Genomic DNA, 17,828 nt, shown 5'->3' with positions numbered 1-17,828 from the left:
CCTCCAAATCCCAGCTGCTGGAATGCTGGAATTCCTACAGCAATCCCTGCTGAGGGCTGCGTGGGTCAGGTCAACGCTCACAGCCCAGCCAAGGGTGATGGTCCACAAGTCCTTGAGCAGAATTCCCTGTGACATCCCAGGAATCCGTGTCCCCCCCCCTCCACATTCCAGAGGAGCTGGAAAAGCGACGTCCAAGCCCAGGTGTGGTGATCCAGAGCCAGGATTCTGGGAAGCTTGGCCCTCATGGACAGCAGGATGGCTGGGAGAGAGGGTTTGGATCATGTGAGGATTGCCTGGCATGGGTTTCCCGGGATAGCACCCACCAGCGATGGATCTCCCTTTGGAGCATCTCCTGAGGGTACCGGGATCGGTGCCTCAGACTTGGGAACAAAGAATCCATGGATGAAACCCCTGCGGAAAAGGCTGGAACCCAGAACTTGAAGTATCTCAGAAGAGGAGAGGTCATTCATACCCAGAACCCAGAGAAAGCCATCCAGATTCATCCCAACTCCAGCTGCAAAGGGAATATCCAGCCCAGAGTTTAGGATGCAGTCAGTGATGAGCTCCTGCCTGGGGCTGTTCCCACACCATTCCCTGTGGGATGCTCTCGGACACAGCAGGACAGACAAAGCAGCCTGAGGTGTGAGCCTTCCTCACCTTCCCGTGTCACGGGGTCACTGGAATCATCCCTCCCCGCCACACCGCGGGATGTGGGATGGACTTTGCGAGGACGCTCATCCCCCTTTCTCCAGGATCCTGCTCCGCAGGGATGAAATCCAGCAGGGCCTGGCCCTGTCGCCTGTGTTTTCTTTTGGGTTGGAATCTGTTTTCTTTGGGTTTGGACGCTGGTTCCTGGTCAGCTGTCGCTGCGCCGGCGGGAAGCGGGATCGGGAATGCGGCACGGGAGCGCCCGGAGCTGGCAGGGCCGCGGGCGGGTGCTGGCTCTGCGTCCCGGCCTCCTGCAGCTGCCCCCGTGCCAACCCTTCCTGCATTCCCACTGCATTCCAGGCTGGGATCGGCCTGGCACCGGTTCCTTCCCTTCTCCTGGTCTTTTCCAGCCCAGTGTCCCGTGTGTGGACAGGAAGGAGCTGGGCATGGATGTGTCCCCAGGCACAAAGCAACTCCTCCATGGAGATCTTCTCCAGAGGCTCCTGGAAAATGCAGCCTCCGGCGGCTGCCTTCAAAACCCAGCCTAGTTTTGGGTTGAATCTGCTGCTTTTTAATTAAGGGGGAGAGCTTGTGCCCCACCTCCCACAGATGTGCGGAGCTGCCAGAACAAAGAGGATGGCAGGAATTATTGAAGGAATTATTGAAGGAATTATTGAAGGAATTAATTATTTCAATCCCCTTCCAGTCCAGCTGGGATGTTTAATGAGCATCGTCCCATCCCTGGGATCCAACCAGGCTGGAACAGCACCCAGGGCTGGCCTGGGGCTTCCTGCTCCAAAACACCTCCCTGGGAGGGACGTTCCTCCTGGAATTTCAGGGAATCATGGAATCACAGAATGGTTTGGGTGGGAAGAGACATCAAAGGCCATCTCATTCCACTGCTGCCATGGGAAGGGACACCTTCCGTCAGACCAGGCTGCTCCAAGCCCCGTCCAGCTGGGATAGGGTTTGTTTTCAGCTGGATCATTGCTGTCAGGATTCCCTGGATGAAGGGAAGAGGCTTGGAGCTGGAGACACTTGGGAGCCCTGGAAGGGATGGGGGACAGACATGGATGGACAGGGATGGACAGGGATGGACATGGATGGACATGGATGGACACGGATGGACAGGGATGGACATGGATAGACATGGATGGGCAGGGATGGACATGGATGGACATGGATGGACAGGGATGGACATGGATGGACATGGATGGACATGGATAGACACGGATGGACAGGGATGGACATGGATGGACAGGGATGGACAGGGATGGACAGGGATGGACATGGATGGACACGGATGGACATGGATGGACAGGGATGGACATGGATGAAGAGCTGAAGCAGCTTCCTGGCTCTCCCTTCCACACCTGGATCTGCACATCCAGGAAGGTCAAACTGCTCCTGGGAATGTCTCCTGCCAGCCTAGAGGTGTGTGGGGAATGCTGATGGATTCATTTGGCACCTCCTGGCAGTTCCAGGATCAGCCTGGATTGGGCATCACCTGGATTGGGTGGGTGCAGAAATTTGGCTGGAAACCTCAGGGAAGCCTGGGATTTTCTGAGGAAGAGGAGGAGCAGGGATGGACATGGAGAGGCTGCAGGAGGGGTTCAGGTATTTCCCACCTGTGGATGGTCCCTGGCACTGCCACTCCCAAGTCCTCTTCCTGCCCACCCAGGAGCACAATTCCATGTGCCAGCACTGGGACAGACAGGATCCCTCTGCTCTCCCAGCACTTGTAAATGGCCAGAACCCAAATTTTCCCAACTTCCAGCATTCTGGAGAGCTGGAGAAGGCCACCAGTGGCTCAGGCATGGAATGGGACAGGATCCAGCACCGATGGATTGAGGGAAGGAGGGGGCCGGCCTGGTCTGGGGCCAAGCGCCCACTCATGTTTGGATTCCATTCCCAAAGGATTCCGTTTCCAGAAAGGCCCTTTCCATGCACAACAACAATGCCCAGAGCCACACTCCAGAGCTGGCTTTGGGACACTGGAATTCCTTCCCAAAATAGCCCTCGGAGCCATGCCAGGAGGGAAAATGGATTGCAGAGGGCACGGCCCCCACGTGGGCTCCCAGAGCCTCTCCCTGCCTGGCCCAGACCCTCCGGAGAGGAGCCGGGTGGAGCCCAGTGCTGTTTTCCCCCTCTTGGCCTTTTCCTCAGGCCTGTGGCAGACTGGGGGCTGGCAGGGCTGGAAGCAGCACTGGAGAGTGTTTGGGAATGTGTGGAAGTTCCCACCTGAGCCTCAAGTGCCATTTGGGAGGCAGGGATGGATCAGCTGGGAAGTTCTAGCTGGAGTATCCACGGCAGGGAAGAGGCTGGAGGGGAAACTGAGGCAGCACTGGTTCAGATCCAGGCGTTCTCCCATCCCTTTTCCATCTTTTCTGGGATCCTTTTGGCTTCCTGGCCCTTCGGCCCAACCTTGGCCAAGTGTCCTCAGGCTGGTGGCTGGGCCAGCTGCTCTTTCGGGTATTTTTTCCTCTAAACCAGGGAATTTCGCTTCCCTGAATGTTTTCCTGAGCTTTGCTGGAGTTTATTCCTCCCTCACCCATCAGGGATGGACCAAATGCTAATTCCCAGAGCAGGATTTGCACTGAGATCCCAATTCCCGTGGCGATTATTTGGGATAAGCACAAATCCCTGCCATGCCCTGGCTTGGAGTGTCCTCAGCACTTCCTGACCTCCCTCAGAGCCAGGGATTTAGGCAGGGGATGCATCCCTGGAGCTTGGAGGGAAGGGCAAGAAGGAGCTGGAATGTCCCTGTGCCTCCCTGAGACCGGGGGATGGATGCTGGATGGAGGGGCTGCAGGGGCTGCATCCGTGGTGTCGCTCCCATCCCACCGATCCTCCTTGGGAAGGACGAGGATTTTCCCTCTCCACGTTTCCCTTCCATGCCGACCATCCCTGCTGCATTTCCCGTTTCCTCTGCATCCCGAGGAAGGCTCGGAGCTGCTCCTGGGCTGCCCCAGTGCTCCGAGGGACACAAAGAGCCGCTGTTCCGGCCTCGGCGGCTCCGGCTGCTCCCGACACAACGGGGCTTTCCTTGGCCGGAGTCCAGAGGGAGATGGTGACAGGGAGGATTCCCACATTGTCCCAGAGAAAGTGCCCAACTCAGTGACGTTGCTGCCGAGCTCATCCTGGGTGTTGGAACTCCTGGGAAGGGGTTGGGATATGGGAGTTATGGGAAGTGGAGTCTGTGTGTGCCAGGCCTCATCCATCCTGTTGCCATCCTCTTGGGAATTGCAAAAAAAAAACCACCTGGATTTAAAAAAACTCCACCACGGAGCATTGAAATGGAAAATTTGGGGATTTTTGTCCACCTCCACTGGCATTAATCCATGAATTCCTCCAGCATTTGGGAGGAATAAACCCTTTTTCCGTAATATTCTCCCCTCAGCAGTAGCAGAGCAGCAAGTGGTGCTTCCCAATTGCATTCCCAGGAACGCCAGGGGTTTATTCCATGGATAAAGTCCTTCTGAGCTGGTGTCAGTGGCTTCTTCTCCCTGTGGGATGGGGAAGTGTTTCCTGGATATTTATTGTGCTGCAGCGGAGGGACCAGCCAGGAATTGGGAGCAAGGAGCTGCCAGCAAGGAATTCTGAGTGAGGAATTCTGAGCAAAGAATTGCAGGCAAGGAATTGTGAGCAAGGAATTTCCAGTGAGGAATTGTGAGTAGTGAATTGTCAGCAAGGGGTTCTGAGCAAGGAACTGTGAGTAGGGAGTTACAAGTAAGGAATTGCGAATGTTCCAGCTAGAAGCATGGAATTGCAAGCAAGGAATTGTGAGTAAGGAGCAGAGAGCAAGGTGGGTGTTCCCTGGAGACTCCTGGAGGGATCCCTTCCTCCTGCTCGCTGCTTTTCCCGCTCCAGCAGTATTTTTGGAAGCAGCTCCAGCAGTGCTGGGGTTGCCTGCAGGTGCTCGGCATCCCAGGACTATCCATGGAAAATATCCAAGGAAAAGGTTTCCAGGTGGCACCTGAGCCAGAGCAGTGAGCCCGGGGCTTGTCATTCCCAGGGGAGCTGGGAGAGATCCTGCCGGGAGCTTAAATCCGGTTTTAGTGCTAAAACTGGGAGTGTCCAGCTCAGTATCCCCACTGGAGGGAAGATTCCCAGAGGCAGCGTCACTCCCATCGCTTCGGCTCCAAGCGGAGCACGCGGGGAGGGCTTGGGGAGCAGGGATGAGGAATTTGGGAAGACGTTACGAAATCTGTGGTGAAATCCCTGTCCTGTGGAGAGTCCGGAGCAGCCTCTGGATGCTGGCATCAAATCCCTGCTCCCAGGATGAGGCCGGGATCCCTCAGCCAGGATCCCTCTGCCTGGCCAGCGCTGTGCCTGCTGCTGGCAGGGAAGAGCAGGAATCCTAATTTATCCCATCCTGTCCATCCCAAAGCACTTCCCCTCTCCGAGCGATCCCTGCTGCCAGCTGCTCGCTGCAAGCCCTTCCCTTCCCGGGATGATTCCCGGCTCTGACGGCAGTGGGAGGCAGGGGCAGGTTCCTCTGGAAAATCTCCTAGTCCAGCAGGGAGGAATCCTTGCTGGGGTCTGCGGCCAGGGCTCCCCGGGAATGGGTTGGGAATGTCGGGAAAGTTTCCCGACTCGGAGTTCATGCCGAGGTCCTTGGGATGGGCGCAGGGCTCGCAGGGTGCCGATCCAGGCTGCATCCTGAGGGATTTCTCAATGGAATATCCCTCCCCCGGCTGTCAGGATGTCACTGCCGGCAGCACTGGAGCGATCCAGGGAATTTGGCAGCATCCAAAGGCAGCAGGAGCTTCCCTGAGCCACAGCCAGTGGCAACAGCCATGAGAGGGCTTGGCCTGGGGGGAATATCTGCACGGAGTCCTGCATCCCGGTGGGATGGCTTCCAGGTGGGGCTGCATAAACCCTGGAGGCAGGAATGGCTGGATGCACATCCCAGTGAGTGCTGGATGTGGGGATGTGCGTCCTGATGGGAGCTGGATGTGGGGATGCACATCCCAATGGGAGCTGGATGTGGGGATGTACATCCTGATGGGAGCTGGATGTGGGGATGCACATCCCAATGGGAGCTGGACGAGGGGGATGGAGATCCCAATGAGTGCTGGATGTGCGGAATGAAATCCCAATGGGAGCTGGATGTGAGGGATGAAATCCCAATAGGAGCTGGATGTGGGGATGCACATCCCAGTAGGAACTGGATGTTGGGGATGCACATCCCAATGTTTCCCCAATGGCTGTGGATCCTCTTCCTGCTGCTCCTGCCAGCCTGGATCCCTTCCCTTGCTGGGAAACTCTTCCCAATCCAACAAAATCCATCGGAGCAGCACAGCTGAGCGTCCCCTCTGATTTTAACACAACGGCTGAATTTTCCTGGAGCAGCAGCTGATTTCCAGCAGCCAGGAATGCTCCGGAGGAAGCGATTTTATTTTCCCTTCCCTTGCTGGATTTCCGAGGACGCCGTCTTTGATCCCGACTCCCGATGTTATCGAGGAGGAAGCTGCAGCTCTTTGAAGTGGGCTCCTCATCGGGCTGGAACCTCAGGGGTGGGTTTCACCCTTTGGCATCAGGGATGGATCATCCTGACTCCGGATCCAGGGATTGTGGCCACCCAGGGGTGTCCAGGGCACTGCTCACACCCATTTTGGGAGCCGAAAAGACAGGATTTAATGCCTGGAGGAGCCCAGATGTGGCTGGGTGGGATTCGGATGTCCTGCTGCTGTTGGGAACATCTGGCCTTGCCGCTGTGTCCCGGGGCGCTGGAAATGGGTCAGGTCCTGATTCCAGAGGAGCTGCGGCTTTGGGATGAGGTTTGCAGGGCTGGGCCTGTCTGGGTCATTGTAAAGCTCCTCTGTGCTTTGGGGCTGGGACTGCCTGCCCTAAAATTCACCCCAAAAAGGCACCTTCTTCTTCTGGAGCTGCGTGGATCCCGCTGGAAGCAGCAGAAATGGCTCTGTGATGGGACCAGCCCCGAGTAATCATCACTGGGATCCTGGATTGGAATTACGGGAATCTGGATGGGTTTGGGTCACTTCCCAAACGAGCCCCACACCATGGAATGTGGGACAGGCAGTGGCAGGGACACGAGAGCCCCCGTGGGGGTGTTTGGAGCCTTTTTGTCCCTGCTGTTCACGATCCCAATAAAAACGCTGGGTGCTGCTGTAGCAGCCCCACAGCATCCCCCTCCCTGCCAGGCCTTGGAGCTTCTCCAATATCCCTGACTCCTGGAACAGCTTCCCATCGGAGCCACTCCCAGAGAGCTCCGCACTCTGGCCTGGATCCCCCCAGGATGAGATCCCCAGCAGGGGCATCTCCAGCATCCCCGTGATGCCATTCCCATCTGAGCCAGGTGCTCCCTCCTCCCACGGATCCAGCTCTCTGGAAGCCCCCTGGGAGTGGCCCGGAGCAAGCAGGAGCTCAGGACAATCAGGAATGGCCTCTCCAGCCTTGGGGATTTGCTGTGCCAGGGAATTCTGCACATGCAGAGCTCCCAAGGAGCCCAGAAGGACCCGAGGAGGGCTCAGGGACAGGCAGGGGGCACAGAAGAGGTGCCCAGAGCGTGCCCACAGCTCAGGGCTGGCTCCGGATATGGTGCAGGATGCTTCCAGCCTCGAGATGAGCTCTGTGCCTTGGGAATCCTCGTCCGGCACCAAGCACCATCCGTCGGTCCTGCTCCATGGGGATGGAGACTGCAAAGGCTGCCGGAGTCTGGAGGAGAGGATTGATCCAGATCCACTCCCTGGAATGCTGGAGCCACAGCTGAGGGAGTGATGGGTGCCCAGAATTCCAGGGTGTCCGTGCCTCCCTCACCGGAGCTGTCACTCCACAAACCTTTCCCTGTGCTTCCCGTGGGCTCCATCGAGGGACACACCAGGAGGAGCTCCCGGGAATGTTGGCCCAGCAGTGGGATTGATGTCCCGGGGAAGGAAGGATCTGCTCCAGAGGATCACCCCAACACCTGCCAAGGTTGATTCCCGTGCCAGAGGTTGGTGATCCCAACACGACTGCCTTGCTCCCTGGGAAAATTCCCGCTGGTGGTGGAAGGATGCTGGACATATCCATGAGCCCACACCACTTTTCTGGATTCCAGATTTAAAGCTCCAGGTGGGTTTTTCAGCCCAGAAAATCCTGGTTTTTCCCTCACTCCCAGCACCCTCAGCTCCATCTGGGGCTGAACTTCTGCCCTGCAGACAGAGCTGGATTTAATTGTGCTCCGGCTCTTCCCTCCAGGAAGGTTCACCAGGAAGGTGGAAAATAGGCCCTTAATGCCCTAAGAATTCGCCTCTCTTCCCCCATCTTCCCTTCCATGAATTTTTAAGCTCATCCAGAACACTCCATACACTGATGGCAGGGCTGGGATGCTGCAGCTTTGCCAGGAGGGCAGGATTTCCATGGAGTTCTAAGTGGAAGCAAATGGTTTAAAAGGAAATTAAATTTACAGCTCTATAAAAAAAAAAGGCATTTTATTGCTTTGCTTTGCCTGTTGCTCCGGAGAGGCAGGAGATAAAGGAATGCTCAGCGGCTGGAGGCGAAGAGGAGCAAACCCATGGATCACTGGGCAGATGGATTTGGGCCCTGGAAAATCCTGGATGCTTGGAAGTGATGCTGAGAATGCTTCACGCTCTTAAATGTTGGCTGGGGACAGAGACACAGCAACACCTCAGGGTTTATTTATGGGGAAAAATAGCAAATCCCTGGGATTTATTGATTAATCTCTTCCCATGGCATTGAGTGGAGATCTTGGAGTAAAATGGTGGCACTGGATATCCATGGAATCCAGCAGGAATGGCAGGGGGAGGAGGGGTTGGCACCTTCACGTTCCAGGCAAGGAGAAGCCCATGGGATACATCTGGATCCGTCTGCGCCGTGTCCAGAGGAGCCGGGAAGATCCCGGGGCACAGGGGAAGGTGACAGCCAATGGCTCGTGCGTCCAGGGGCCTCAGCACGGCCTGGCCCCCGTGCAAATCCCTCAGGATTACAGCAGCACCCTGCTTTGGGATCCCTGGATGTGGCTGGATGCAGGAGGAGCCGAAGGCTCAGCTGGGCTCGTTTCCCACCAGCAGCCGCAGCTTCGGGGCTGCGCATCCCCCTCATTCCCAGACGGGGAGCGCCCGCTCCGAGGGGAGCCAGCAGGAGCAGCCGGGTGACGCTTGCCCGCTGTGCCCTCGCTCGGGGCCCCGCGATGGGGCGGGGGATGCTGTGGCTGTGCCCGGCTGAGGTGGCTGAGGGGCTTTGCCTCTTCCCGAGCTCCGAAGGGAGCGCGCGGAGGCTCCGGAGCAGGAAGCTCCGCCGGGTCCAGCGCTCCCAGCTGTGTCAATAGAGGAGCCAGGAACAAAGGGGCTCTTTCTTCGCCTCTGTTAGTGCAGGGGGGGACAGGCCGGTGGCAGTGGCACTGGGACAGTGGCTGCTGGGGACGGGCGTGCGCGGGGCTCAGCCGCAGCTTTGTGGGAAGGAGCCGGCAGCGGGATGGAAGGAGGGGATCCAGGGTCTGTTTATGTCTTTTTACCTTTTATATTATTATTATTTATATCCAATTGTTACATATTATGGGAGGTTTATATATATATATATATATATATATATATATATATATATATATATATATGGGAGTTAAGTCACCCCTGGATCCCTGGAAATGTCTCAGGCCAGGTTGGACAGGGCTTGGAGCAGCCTGGGATAGTGGAAGGTGTCCCTGCCCATGGAATGAGATGAGCTTTAAGGTCCCTTCCCTCCTGTGATTCCATGATATTTATTCATGTATATAAATACGGATTTCCTTTTGGGGGGCTTTATGGAGAGGTCGTTGCAGGAAGGGAGGAGCTGTCTGCAGGGCCAGGAGTTTTCCCAAATGTCGTCCTTGCTGCACAGCCCTGGCTCTGCTGGGACGTCCCTCCCTCCGTGCCTGTCCCCGGTGCCATCCCAGCTCCCACATCCCCTCCATCCCCACCTCCAGGGAGCCTCCCTGACAGGAGCTTGTGACACATCCCGGGACAAAGCACTGAGGGACACCACGGGGACAGTGCCAGGCTCTGGCTGCTCCTCTTCCAAGTGATCCCGCAGGAGCTTCTGGAGAGCTTTGCAGGCCTCGAGCAGCTCTCCCTGTGGACACCTCGCCAGAGCATCTCCCAGGGATGCTGCCGTTCCCGTCAGAGCTCCGCAGGGCTTTGGAGCAGCAGCTGATCCCTGGAAGCTCCTGTGCCCTCCGTGTGCCCCCCGGGAGCGGGGCCGCCCCCAGCCCAGGTGCAGCAACCTTGGGGTTCCTGTGCCGCGCTTCCTCCTCCTTGGAGCTCTGGGAATCCTCCCCAGCCCCGGTGTCAGCTGTGAAAACACGAGGAGTCCCTTCCTGCCGGGGCAGGGAGGTGTCCGGCCCCTCCGGCACAGCTCTGGCTCTGAACGGGGGAGCTGAGGGGTCCCGGCACTGGGAGCACTGAGAGCACTGGGAGCACTGGGAGCACTGGGAAGCTCAGCTTTGGCCACTGGAGGATGCCCAGCCCCATTGCCAGCTCCCAATACTGGATTCTGGGATTGCAGTGATGGAATGGGAGAGTTGAGTCACCATGTCCATGCATTTCGAAGGGAGAGGCTTGGAGGACACCCCAGTCCTGGTGGGAACACGAAGCTCTTCCCATTTTGCTCCCCAAATCTGCTCCCGCATTTTAAACCTCAAATTTCAGCATCTCATCCCTGCTCGGGGCACTGCTTCACCCTGGAGCCGTCCTGCTGGAGATCCCAGATTCTGTCTGTTTTGCACCAGCCAGGCTCCCAACACGGGGAATGTGCTCCAGGTCTGCTCATCCCTTCTCCCGGTGGATAAATCCATGGAAGCTTCTCACAGAGCTGCTGGGAATCTCGGGAAGCTTTGCTCCAGCTTGAACCCAAGGATGTGGCAACATCTGTGGGCAAGAGGAGGCTCTGCCCAGGCCAATGTGCAGCTGCCTGTGTCAGGCTGGGAACAACTGGGATTTTTCCCCTTGGATCCCCATTTTTTCCATAGCCAATGCTGAATTTGGTGGTGGCACCATTCCTGCTGGGTGCCGTGACATCCCTGATGCGACACCAGTCTGCTGGCTGTGACATCCATTCCTTTTCCACAGGAAAAGCTCCGAGGATGAGTCAGGCAGTGAGGGGATAAAGCGGAGCCGAGCGGAGCTGTTCCCATTCCCGCCCGGCCTTAGGAAGCAGCAGATTTATGGGAGCATCCATGGGGCACTGGGATATCAATCAACAGCTCTTCCATGTCCTCTCCACGGCTGCTGCTGATTCCCACACACAGATCCATTGAAATCATTCCTGGCTGCTCCAGAGGCCTCTCCAGCGGGAGAAGGGGAGTCCCAGGGAGAGGGGAACGTTTGTTCCTCAAAAAAAACCTCCTTGCATGGAGCAGAGCTGGATTTTGGCTGCTCATTCCCAGCTGGATGCTCTGGATGCTCTGCCCTTGACCCGAGGGTCACCTTTGGGGACAAAGCTGTTGTCCCCCGAGCTCCGAGGATGCCGCGGAGCTGCAATTCCCGGGATTGCGCTCCCGGTGCTCAGCCGCTCGTTGGCAGCTGGAGCCGGGCAGAGGAAAACAAAGCCCCGCAATTAAAGAGCCTCTTAATTGCAGCGCTACACGCGGCTCTTCCGCTGCTTTCTAAGTTTGGGGCCGTAATTACAGCAGCGGGGAAAGGCAGCAGCTGCGGCCCCGCCGCGCCAAGCCCTGCCTTCCAGGGATTCTTGGATTTGACCGTCTAAACCCTGGGCTGAAGCCTGGCATGGGATGAAAGGGAAAAGCAACCCCCAAGCCCTGCCCGGGCAGAGCCCTCGCAGCCCCCGCCGTGCTCCCGGGGCAGCGTTTGTTCCTCTTTTCCCTCTTTTTTCCTCTTTTTAATGGGTTTTTTTGCAAAGCAGCTTTAAAAAAAAAAAAAAAACAACAACAAAACAACCCGGGGAGGTCCTGCCCTGGTCAATCCCTGCAAGTCTCAGTTTGGAAACAGCGGCCGGGAAGATTAAAGGGTGCCTGGAAAGCCGGGCTGGGGGTCAGGATGCTGGGATGCGCTGGGAGCGGACATGGCCAGGAGGGAGTTGTCCTCCTGCTGTCTGTCAGTGTCCCCAGCTCAGCTGGTTTTTGGGATAACCCACGCGGGTGAATCCATTTCCCTCTGGCTCGTGGGGTTGGTTTCTTTGGGATCATCCCGCAGCATCCCCAAGCGGCTCCGATGGCTCTGGGGGCACTTTTGTGCCCGCAGGCGATGGGGAGTGTGGGCACAGCCCCGGCAGGCAGACACCCAGACCCAGGTTTAGTGTTTTCCCTGTTTTCTCACCCCGTGGCTTGGAGGAATCCCGGGATAAACGCCACTTTCTGTGGCAAAAGGAGGATGTGTCGGAAGCAGGGGAGGGAAGCTGAACCCAGGCTGTGTTTTCGGCTGGAGACGTGTCCCAGATCCCGAATGTTTTCCATCACACAGGCAGGTTTGTGTGGGATCAGCTGGGCAGGAAGCAGCGGGGGAAAGTGATACCTCACAGGGAGGCCCTTCCCCAACACCCCCTTTCCCAAAATCCAGCAGCAGCCGGGGTTTTAATGGGAGAAGCAGCCACTTTACAGCAGCTCCTGCTCCATGTGGGAAAATTATTACTTGCAGCCTTTGGCTGGAAAAGGGAGGGAAAGGAGCAGCACAGATGAGAGATGCACGAAGTTATTCCTTATCCCCTTGCCGGGATGAGGATCCCACACGAGTTTTCCCTGCAAAAATCTCCTCCCAGAGCTTTAAATCTCCAGGTGAAGGAAAAAATGCTCTTGGTCTGTGAATTCACTGGGAAAATATGTGGGGTTTGGTGGTGTTGCATTAGCACTGGGCATTGCTGAAGGGCTGAGGGAAAGGAATCCTTTCCGGTGTCCACGGGATTAGGTATTGTCTGGGATTCTTTCTGCGGACAGGACAAATATTCCTGGGATGAGTGTGGCCTGTCAGACAGGGAGTGATGTCCCGACCCCCATCCCTCTCCTCCCTGCATCCAGGGGCTGGAGAGAAACCTCCAATGAGTGACTTTCACCCTTTTCCTTTTTTTAATGTTTATTTTTTTTAATTGTCACTGTTGGGAAGAATTCTGTTTTCCAGCCAGGATATAAAAATATCCCTTCTTCTCCAGACTCCCAGAGGGCTGGGTTCTTTCATTCCTCCTTCAGCGGCTGAAGATGAGGAAAGGGATGAGTCACATGGATCCCACTCCCTGGTGGTGCTGCCCACCCCAGGCTGGGGGAAATTCCCAGATTCCCTCATTTCTGTGCTTCCAGCAGCATCCCTCAGTGCTGGGAGGCAGCACTGGGAGCTGCAGGAAGAGCAGCAGCGTCCTTTCCTCACTCTGAAACAGCATTTTAAAATCCCCCTGTTCTGCCTGAAAACCATATCCCGAAGCAGAAGGGAAATTCCCAATCCTTGCTTTGCATCCCTAACAAGAGGGATGTTGTCCTGGAGCGGTACCTGGACCAACACAGCAGGAATGGGCTTGGACTCCAAGAGCTTTTCCAGCTCATTCAGCACCAGCAGAAGGAAAATATTGACAGGATGCCATTCTTCAACCCTTGGCTCATTTTGTTTTTTGCCTGATGAAAGAAAAACCCAGCAGCATGAGGAAGGGGATTTTGTCACTTGGAGCGTCCCTGGAGAAAACATTCCTGGGAGCAAACAGAGCCTGGATTTGTCTGCGCCATGAATATTGGCATTATCCGGCCTCGCTCGTGCACGGATGGGGCCTGGGGAAGCAGAAAAGCAGGAAAAGAAGCAGGAGAAGCGGCACTGAGGGGTTTCTCCAGCTCAGGATGGCTCGTGGCTGGAGCGCAGGGATGTGTCCGTGTCCCACATCTGCCACCCAGCAGCTGGAGCAGCAGGAAGGGCTGGAAATCCCTCGGCGGGATGGTTTTCATTCCTGGCCCTTTGAAGTTCCAGGCATGTGCCGGGCTCGTGTTCAGCACCTGCGAACAAACCTGACCCGGCTTCGGTGCCGGAGAGGGGCTGGAGGGAGCCGGGAAAACCGATGGAAAACGCGCCAGGGTCTGAGCGCAGCTCCTCCCCACCCCCAAACCCGGGATGCACCAGCGGGCTGTGCAATCCCATCCCGCTTTTCCAGGGCTTTGGCACGGCTGGGTGAGGCTGGCGGGCACCGGGGCCAGGCTGGCACTGCCCGGGGCTGGAGCCGTCCCGCTGCTCCCGGCCGGGGCTGCTCCCTGGATCCCGCCCGGCTGCAGCGGCATCCTTGAAGTTGTCCATGAATGTGTCTCTGTTCCCCAGACTTTTTATAGCTCCGGGCGTTTTTCTTGGCCCCGGGCGCTGCTGCTCCCGTGGAGAACAGAGAGCATCGCTCAGCGCCGGCGGCCGCAGCCAGCGGGGCCGCGGGGGCTGCAGCAGGACAGGTTTTGGGAATTCTGCTTCCCAAAATTTAGTTTTCCCCGCCCTGGCTCTGCCCTGCCCCCGGTTTGGTTTGTAGCTCAGATGTGGCAGAGCACAGAGGGTGCCCTGGTGATGCTGAGTCTGAGAATCCATCCCTTTCCTAAACTTCTCCCTGCGTGGCACATCCATCCTGCCCTCCAAGAGCCGTGAATTCCAGGGAAACACCGTGCGAGGTGAGGGCAACTTTGGCTTCAGGCAGCAGCTCCAGCTGGAGGAAGCCAAACCAAGTCATTCTCCATCAAAATCCCGACAGCTCCGCTCCCGTCTCCCATCGGTGCAGCTCCCACGGGATGTGGTACCCATGGAGCATCCCAGCCCCACGGCTGGGAGGGGGAGCCTAGAGGAGGGGAAACCCCCAAATTCCCTGCTCTGTGGGGGGCGGTTCCCTTCCCTGAGAAGCCTCTGCATCCCCTTTGGCGTGCGGCCAGCACTGGGAATGTGCTCGGCAGAGGTGGCAGCTGGAGCACCAGCACCCTGTCACCCCCAGAGGGACACAGGCAGCACCCAAGGGCCACGCCACGCACGTCCCACCAGGGATTCCCCAAATCTGCCCCTTCCCCGTTCAGCACGGGGCATCTCCCAGCCCAAATCTGGGCTTAGCTCAACTTCTCCTTCGCTTCCCGGAGCCAAGGGGAGAAGCGGGGCTTTGCAGGGCCAAGCTGGGGTTAAAGCCCGGGTTAAAGCCTGGGGTTAAAGGCAGCCTGGGGTTAAAGCCAGCCCGGCAGGGGACTGGGCCGGGAGTGTTCTCCAGCAAAGCCCCGCGTGGGGCTGCTCCCACCCCAGCCTCCCCCACCCCGCGCTCCGGTGAAATCGGATCCGGCCCCCACCGAGCCCGGGTTTGTCCTCGCAGCATTTTCGGGATGTTTCGCATTCGGGAGCCACCCGAGGAATGTCTGCTGGGCAGAGCAAACAGCCCGGGGGGCAGCGAGGGGACGGAGCCCCCTCTCCAGGGCTGGCCCTGCTCGGATCCTGCTGCAAAGCGCGTTTGTTCCGTGAAAGGAGAAACTGTGGCTCCTTCCAACACCTTCCCGGCGGGATTGATATCCCCCAGAGCATCTCCCGACCTCTGAAACTGCAGCCAAGCGTTATTTGGGAGAAGGAGCGGCACCCCCGGCTCTCCCCATCCCCATCCTCCTCCTCCTCCTCCTCCCTGAACCCCCTGCCCAAAGCTGGCGCGGCGCGGGCGGCTCCTTTCAGACACCTTTGCTTCCCTCTGCAGGAAAACTCCATAAATTACAAGTTGGCCTCTCTGAATCCCGTTATCCCAAAAAAACTGGACCCCAGCAGGGATGGAAGCGCTGCCGGGGGGGGCCCAAGTTCGTGTCTGCACAACGTGGCCTGCCGGAGCCACCGGCTACTCTTATCTCCATCACTTGACTATTATACTTAATCAGGAAAGGGGGGCTATTATATTTTTATTTGAAATCCACTTTGCTTTTATGGAGAGCAAATTATAATCACTTTTAATTGAAAAGAAAAAAAAAAAAAAGCTGATAATATTCTGCACCAAATTTCTGGCAGAGAATAATTAACAGTGCAATAAATCCCCAAAGGAAATGCTCATTAATCTTGTCTCTCCGAAGCAAATTTCAGAGGAGAACTGATTGAAAACATTGCTAATAACTATAGGAAAGTTGACAGCTTAAAAGCCCCCAAATCTGGCAGCAGCCTCCTCCTATCAGATCCTGTGGGAACTGGTTCAGGCTGGACGGGAGCATCCCGGCTTTCTGGGACAGCGTTGGGATAGGGGGGATCCCCTGGGATGGGGACAGAGTCTGCAGGGATGGGCTCTGGCTCATCCCGGGATTCTGGGATGACAGGATCATCCAAGCCACTTTGGTGGGTGGGCTCAGAGCATCCCAGCTGGGGCTGCTGCTCTGGGCCGTGATGATCCGTGTGCTTCCCGTGCTCCTTGTGCTTCCCACAGTCCATCCAAGCCCCAGGGGAGATCCTGCCCTCTCCATGAGCCGAATCCCAGCTGTGTCTGGGTCTCTGGGCCTCTGCATCCCTGCAGCCCGAGCAGTTTGGGGAAGAACTCTGGGATTGCCCTGCCCTGGATCCGCCGGGAGCTGCTGCTCCCTCTGTGTCAGGACGCAGCAGGACCTGCGTCCCTGGGAACAGCCAACAGCAGGATGAGACCTGCAGGGAAGTGGCTCCCTCTGTCCCTGTCCCACTCCAGGGGCTCACAGCACCCCGAGGAATTTCTGGATTCGTGGTCCTGTTCATCCCCTGACCCCAGCTGAAGCCAGGGATGTTTAACTGCAGGGAGCCAGTTAATTCCTGTCAGTGATCCGTGGGTGTGAGCCCAAAGGCAGAACCACCCCCAGCCCTGAGCAGCCGCTCCCAAGGAGAGGAGCAGGATGCCAAAAGGACAAGGAGCTAAATGAGGCTTGGGTGAAAATCCCGGGATGTGCTCATTGCTCTCAGGTTTCCTGTCCCCGTTTGACCAGGGCTGGGAGCGGGAGCTTGGAGCAGACCCAGGCTCTGCCGGGAGGAAGGAAATGTGAGATTGGCCTGGGAATGCTGTCATTGCCCGGGATTTCTGGCCTTTTTCTCCCTTTTTTGGGGGGGTCACGGGAGGCTGGGAGGGAAATGCGGAGAGGGGCCTGATCCCGGGAGAGTGAGGTGAGGGAATGTGGGATCACAGGGGATCACAGGTCATGCCCTGGTGATGCCCAGGGGTCAGACAAGGATGTGGATGGTCCTGGTGTGGCCTCTGAGTTCCCCTTCTCCCAAATCCATCCTTTATCCCCATCTCCAGCAGCACGGAATCATTTCTCCCCTCCTGCCAGCAGCTCCCCTCAGCATCCTGTGCACAAGAGTTCCCAGGCACAAATTTTCCTTATGTTTAGAACAAAAGGGAGCCAGAGAGAGGGAAACCCTCCCTTTCGGCTTCTGGAAATTCCTTCTTGGATAAGGAATGTGCCCAGGTGAGGCAGCCCTGGGGATGGGGACATTTCCCATCAGGAATGTTTAACCTGTCCAAGGAAAGGGAGCGCTTCAACCCCCGCTTAATTTCAGTTGTGGACCCTCAGACACTGAGGGAGCACCCTGAGGGACACCAAGCCCTCCAATTTTATCAGGGAATCGTGGAATGGTTTGGGTTGGAATGGATCTTAAAGCTCATCCATTTCCACCCGTGCCATGGGCAGGGACACCTCCCACTATCCCAGGTTATTCCAACCCAGCCTTGGACACTGCCAGGGATCCAGGGGCAGCCACAGCTGCTCTGGGCACCCTGTGCCAGGGCCTGCCCACCCTCCCAGCCAGAAATTCCTTCCCAATGTCCCATCTAAACCTCCTCTCTTTCACTTTAAAGCCATTCCCCCTCCTGCCTCTCCACGCCCTGTGAAACTCTTTTATCACCCAACCTGCGTCTGAGGAGTTCATTTGGGGTTTTTGGATATTTTTGCCCAGCTTCCACCTGCTCCAGGCAGCTCCTGCCATCTCAGGGACCCCAGGGTCCCCTCCTGGCTGCCCTTTGTCACCCAGAGCCGTCGTTGCCGTGAGGCAGCCGCTGTGCCCCTCGCTGCCTCTTTTATCTGGGCTCTGTGAAATGATCTCAAATATGCGATATGATAAAGACAAACAAACACCCGCTCAATTTAGTCCACCCTAATGCCAGACTCTACTTTTACCCAAGTAATTAAGATTAATGCAGTTGATAATTTAGGAAGTATTCTTAAATGTACCCTTCTGGCAGCATCCAACATGTAATTTTACCTTCGAAGATTTATCGGAGCACTTAGGTAACAGATAGGTCCTCAGCAAACAGGGGCATTT

The 17,828-nt window shown here is 56.9% G+C and overlaps 1 protein-coding gene across 2 annotated transcripts in view; it reads left to right on the top strand.

Moving 5' to 3' along the window:
* ZNF469 (zinc finger protein 469) overlaps positions 1–17,828 on the top strand; it is a 182,133-nt gene that overhangs the window by 142,766 nt on the left and 21,539 nt on the right. The window lies entirely within an intron of this gene.

The sequence above is a fragment of the Corvus hawaiiensis genome, chromosome 12 (assembly GCF_020740725.1).
Source record: "Corvus hawaiiensis isolate bCorHaw1 chromosome 12, bCorHaw1.pri.cur, whole genome shotgun sequence".
In the NCBI taxonomy this organism is placed as follows: Eukaryota; Metazoa; Chordata; class Aves; order Passeriformes; family Corvidae; genus Corvus; species Corvus hawaiiensis.
The sequence above is the reverse complement of the archived record's forward strand: the minus strand, read 5'-3'. Positions and strand labels throughout refer to the sequence as shown.